The sequence below is a fragment of the Moschus berezovskii genome, chromosome 11, assembly GCF_049115385.1.
Source record: "Moschus berezovskii isolate FMDL1 chromosome 11, NW_MosBer_1.0, whole genome shotgun sequence".
Lineage (NCBI taxonomy): Eukaryota > Metazoa > Chordata > Mammalia > Artiodactyla > Moschidae > Moschus > Moschus berezovskii.
Window position 1 is genome coordinate 87,948,955 of NC_142470.1, and position 6,000 is coordinate 87,954,954.

The 6,000-nt window shown below is 43.8% G+C and overlaps 1 protein-coding gene across 5 annotated transcripts in view; it reads right to left on the reverse strand.

The window, feature by feature from the left end:
• RMDN2 (regulator of microtubule dynamics 2) overlaps positions 1 to 1,683 on the reverse strand; it is an 86,573-nt gene extending 84,890 nt beyond the window's left edge. For 4 of the 5 annotated variants that reach the window (XR_016038615.1, XR_008682377.2, XM_055399118.2 and 1 more), the window contains exon 1: positions 1,261 to 1,673. The gene's annotated coding sequence lies outside the window, so the exon portion shown is untranslated. Of the gene's footprint in view, positions 1 to 1,260 lie in introns of all 5 variants that reach the window. The other variant, XM_088841536.1, reaches the window with a different exon arrangement.
• Positions 1,684 to 6,000: the final 4,317 nt, after the last annotated feature.

A 6,000-nucleotide genomic window follows, 5' to 3' on the forward strand; every position in this document is an offset into this window, starting at 1 on the left:
TGGTCAGGGAACTAAGATCACACAGTAGAAAGAAAGAAAGATAGAGAGAGAGAAAAAAAGAATAAACCTTGGCTTAATATACATACACATATATAGAGAGAAATTAGACAATCAGGTTAATCAGATGCTAAGTATTATTCCTGCCACATGTTTCAATTTGTAAGGTGCTAATAATGTATAATAAGATATAATTTTATTATAAATTATTGGTATCTAAAATTAATATGTAATACATAATTAATGATTATTTGCAGGGTTGAGAATTAAGAATTCTGCTGAAATAGTAAATCATCAAAATGTTGATTCTACAGAAACTCCTACATTAAAATTCCTTTGTAGAACATGTCATAAAAAATTAACTTTAGAAAACATTTAAGTTTCATGTTCTAGTTTCAATTAAAATTAATTTTCAGATATGGAAAGGATGCTTTACCAAGTTATTTACAATGCTTTCAAACAATATTTAACATATACACTCACTTAGTTCATCAGCAGATTCGTAGCGGGGAAATACATAAAATAGAGAACTCTGATAAACTAGGAAGATGGATGAAAACTTGTACAAAAGTACGGGTTACAAGTGACCACGAGTTTTAAGCTTAAGGGAATTCTCTGAGACCTTGAATTAGCGATTAGCTTCCCCCCAGCGACCTGGTTAACTCGATACTTCCTAAGTGAATTCTAATACTCATATTTCATTCGGTTTTCACTCTTCCCCCCCTACTTAATAATTCTTTATTTCGGACTCACTGATGTTTGGCTTATTTGCAAATGTTTGTCGAACTAAAAATCTAGCCTTCATTTTCTGTAAAACAAGTAGAGAATCCGAGTTTGCCAAAACAAAACAAAAAACGTTTGCGGAAGGCTGAAAGGTAAGAAAGACCCGGGGGCTCAAGTGAGAGGAAGGCAAGTGTCCCCGGCGGAGACTCAGCCGCGTCTGCTGCCTCCGCCGGGCCGAGGCAGCACGCGGCCCGCTCCCCACGCGGCCCAAGCCGGGGCCCGCGCTGAAGTGCGGGCGACCTCTCGGGTCGCAGGCGGCGCTGGAGGAGCCGCTGTAAACCCGCTCTGCGGCCCCCTAAACCCACGGCACCGCGGGCCGGCGGGAGGACGCCCGGCAGCAGCGGGCGGCCGACGGGACGCCTGCACGACCCGGAAGTGCGGCGGCCGCCGCCGGAAGTGCCGCCTGGGCCCCGGGCTCCGGGCCTCGCGCGCGTCCGACCCCGGCCCGCGGAGACGCGCGCCGCCAGCCGCCTCACGCACCTGTCTTCGCGGCGCTGGTCTCTCTGCCGTCGGAGACGTGGGGCCTGCTGGCGGGGTGATCGGGAGCGAAGCGGCGGGCGGACAGTAGTCCGGAGCTCCCGAGTCCCAGGTCCCGCGCCGCGGCCGCGGCGTCCTGGCCCAGCTACCGGAGGCGCCGGGGAGGGGCCGGCCCCACTCGCCCCGCGGCTCCCGCCTCTTCCCGCTGGCGGTCAGCTCACCGGGGCGGGTGCCCGCGCGCCTTTCACAGAAGGAGACGACCTGGCGCCTCGACCCGCATCGGACTTTGCCGCCCGGTTGTCGCCTGCCCCAAATCGCATCTCCCCGCCCTGACCACCGCGCCCTGGCTCAGGGCCACCCCCCGAGGTTCGGCGCGTTCTTGCTGCTTCCGGCGCGCTTTCGTCCATCACTGAGGCTCCCCAAACCCACCTCCTTGCCGTAGTATCATCCTTTTTCTCTACCGTTTTCTAGATATAATCTTGAACCTTCCACATGACAGAGTCAAACGTGGATGTCTTGCACGAATTACTGATCAAGTTATCCTAACTTTAACTTCCTTTCTTTTTATTTTTAATTGGGGGATAATTGTTTTGCAGTACTGTGTTGGTTTCTGCCATACATCAACATGAATCAGTCATAGGTACGGATGTGTCCTATGGGTCCTGAACACCGCCCCCCCCCCCCGATCTCCCTGCCCATCCTTCCTCTTGAGGTTGTCACAGAGCACTGGGTTGAGCTCCCTGAGTCACACAGAAAATTCCCTCTTGCTATCTATTTTACATATGGTAATTATATATTTCCAGTTACTTCTCTCAGTTCTTCCTGCCCTCTCCTTTGTCCTTCCCCCAACCCCCACCATGGTCCTGAGTTGCCTTTAGGTAAAAACCTTTTTCTTCTCAGATGCTTAACAATAGAGATTTTATCCAGCTTCACCTTCTGTGGTTTGTGTCAATATAATGAAAATAAAATTCTGTCACATGAACTATTAAAAACTGCACATTATTTCTGTATTGTCCTTGCTTTGAGCTTTAAATTTAGGCTTGCAGGAAACTTCGTCTTGAGTAGCAGATTTCCTACCAATGTGTTGAATGGAATTAAAAATGGATGCACTCCTATATATCAACCACCACCCCCCTACAAAAACCACCATAAAGCTGCTCTGTAGAGTCAGAAGACTAATTTCACAATCCATATGAAACTATTTACTAATGGAGCTTCTATAGGACCTTTAAGACTATAAAATGACTGCAGCCTACCAGGCTTCTCTGTCCATGGAATTCTCCAGGCAAGAATACTGGAGTGGGTTGCCATTTCCTCCTCCAGGGGATCTTCCCAACCCAGAAATGGAACCAGCCTCTCCTCTTGCGTCTTCTGCATTGGCAAGTGGATTCTTTACCACTGAGCCACCTGGGAAGCCCCCAAGTCATTTTATTAAAGCAATGTTATATTTTGGAAGACAGCAGACTAATAGTTAGCATCTAAGATTTGAAACTGTAAAGCAGTCCCTTCTAAGAACCACTTCTGTTCACATCTTGTGGTTTGCAAGGATATTACAAGATAATACTAATGTTTGCTGTATGTAAACAGAATACAATACAGTGTAAACCTGTCTAGCAGGTTTACATAGGTTTCTCTTTTAACCAGATTTTTTTTCCTAAAGAAATTCAACTGTCTCTTCGATAACACTTAAAAGGTTTGAAGCACCTTGAGATTTAAGCTTTTCCAGGAGTCCATTCAGTTGTTCACCACTGTTTCCCCAACATACATCACAGAAGAAGTCTGCAACAAAAATGTGGAATATGAGCTGAGAACAGTGCCTTACCCACCCTCTGCTCCAAAAGAAAGTGCTGACTTGTTCTTCATGTTCAGGGAGTAGGGTAAAATAGCCAGATTCTTTCATATGCCTGTGTGGCACTGGTTTCTTGATTATGTTTCTTGAGCAGTAAAAATTATCTGAGACGTAGCAACTCACATAGTGGTAGCCACTGATCTTTGGCAAAGTCAAAACTAAAAAGTAAAACAAGAGGAGCTGTATTTGCCAGGCATTGTTGTAGGAATGCCATGAAAGAGAAGGAATGACTTCACCTGCCTCTACTCTGAATGAGGTCTAAAAGAAATGTCTAAAGGGAAAAAGAAAATCACTAGGAATCTCAGTTGACGCAATGCACATGAGTTTGAACAAACTCTAGGAGACAGTGAAGGACAAGGAAGCCTGGCATGCTACAGTCCGTGGGGTCACAAAGAGTGGAACACGACTGAGCAACTGAACAGCAACAACAAACGAATCTCAAGAGATGTCGTTTGTCATGAACTGAATGTTCATTTTCCTCCAAAATTCATTGTATTTAATCCCCAATGTGGTGGTATTTGAAGGTGAGGCCTTTGGGAAATAATTAGGTTGTGAGACTGGAGCTCTCTAGAATGGGATTAATGCCCTCATAAGAAGACATGGGTGCTGTTTCTTATTCTACCATGTGAGGATCCAATGAGAAGCCAGCCATGTGCAACCCAGAAGAGAACCTTCACCAGAAACCAGTGTTTCTGGTGCTATGATCTCTAATATCCTACCTCCAGAATCATGAGAAATAAATCTTGGCTATTTAAGTCACCCAGTCTATGGAAATTTGCTACAGCAGCCGAAACTAAAGACATTTTGATTCATCACCACTAGCACGACAGGGAGGCCTGGCAACTGTGATTCATGGGGTCACAAAGAGTCGGACACGACTGAGCGACTGAACTGCACTGAACACCTCTGCGGCCTTCACGGTTTGTCCCCACCTACTTTTCCAGCTTTCCTCTACCTTTTCACCAGACGTCAATTCTTCTCTTCAGCTGCAGGCAAACCACCTTATTTTCTTTCCATCAATCACACATTTCCCCAGTCTCTGTGTCCTTTTTAGGCTGCTCTGTGTAATACCCTGCTCTTTGCCACCCGTCAAAAACCAATTCATCCAATTTAATCTGCTTCCCTTGAGAAGCTACTTCACACATTCTCCTCCTCCCCCAAAGACGTACTCCTCCACGCCCTGCCAAAACTCTGTGGAAGGGTAAGGAGTTCCCATGAGCACAAACCCACTCCGTGCTGACTTTCTGCGCCCTGCTATCAGGTACACTGGATTATTGTCACCGCTTGCTCAGTGACTGCTGCATCCTGGATTCTGAACATATTCAAGGTAAGGATATATTCATCTTTGTATCCCCAGCGCCTGGCACAGTGCTCATATTCTATATTGATAAATATGCAAAAAGCTTGCTTTGAAAGTATTATTTATTCTCAAGAGAAAAACATTACGAAATTTGTAGTCCTTTGGATGGTGGAAACATGAGAAGTGTCAAGGGTATGTGGTGCAGAGGGGAGTGTTTCATTTTTATTTCTTGGGTTTTACCGACATGGTTTTATTTCCAGGAAGAAACTGAATGACCAAGTTGGTGGATGAAGGAGCCATCCAGGCATAACTGAAGCTCCAAGTTCCCCAGCTTAGGTCTGTAAACTGCAGGGAGATCGAATAGCAACTACAGCCACAACAGGAAGATTGATTGACTCCTACACTCAGTTCCTGCTTTATTCTGTATACGAATTGTCTTAGCTCATCTTCCCAACAGTCTTGTGAGGTAGGTTATATTACAGATGAGGCTTTGCTGCCTGTGATGGAACGTTGGAAGGGGACTCTTCATAACACCTTTGGTAAGCACATCATAGCACTTCTCAAGTAATACTGTTCTGTCTGCGTGCCCTACTTCAGTTACTTGGCATTCAGCCTTCTCTGCTCCCTCTATGGGGATGGAAACTCCAGATCAGAGCACTTATCCCATGAAGGCTTCCTCCTTAGGGCTCTGCCACTATCTCTAAACCACAGGGTTTAAAGTTATGGCAGGTCTATCATATTCAGTGTAAGCTAGCAATAGAGTTTGGGGGAAAATAATCCTGTGTCTAATAAAAACAGTTTGGGGCTTTTTAAAATTTTAATTTCAGGGATCTATAGAACACAAGAGAATTATTCCCAAAATTTCTGGAAAAATACCTATGACTAAATTGGACCTGCCAAGGGAAAAATGCTTTTATTGAGAAAGGTATAAGTTTATTAACTATTTCCATAAGACTAAGCAATTAGTATAATAAATTATCAGTCACATCATACAATAAAATAGTTAGCCCGATATTTCAGTACTGAATAAATATTGAATGGTATTTTTAAAAGACGTGTATAAAAAAGAAGCTAGCAACAATATGTAATACAATGTAGAAATTCAATATTAATCAATTTCTTAAAAATATAACCGCCTCATTAAAGTATAGAAAATTTTTGTTGTGTTAGAAAAATTAAGTTTTTGTTCAATGTCATGAAAGTTGCCTGATTGATGCTAACCTTGGTCAATGATTATCAGCAGTTTTTCCATGACAGATAAAGATAGGGATGAAGATTCTTCAGATATTGCAGGAGTTTTGTAAGTCATATTCTTAACACTGAGTTTCTGAGTACAGTCTGTTCAAACAACCACTTTGGATATATTCCAGAATGGAACTCAGCCAATTCAGAGCAAAAAGTCAGTTTGTCCCTCCCTTCTGCATTCTTTCTTCATCTTGAGAGAAAGTGTTATGGGACATCTTTGACAGTATGTACATCAACTGTATACGTCAAGGTCAGTTTCATTGTTTGTGGCAGATTGCAAAGAAGTCAAATGTTCGTCAATTAGACAAAATATTGTTACAATATATGTATGTATAAATTAGGCAAAATA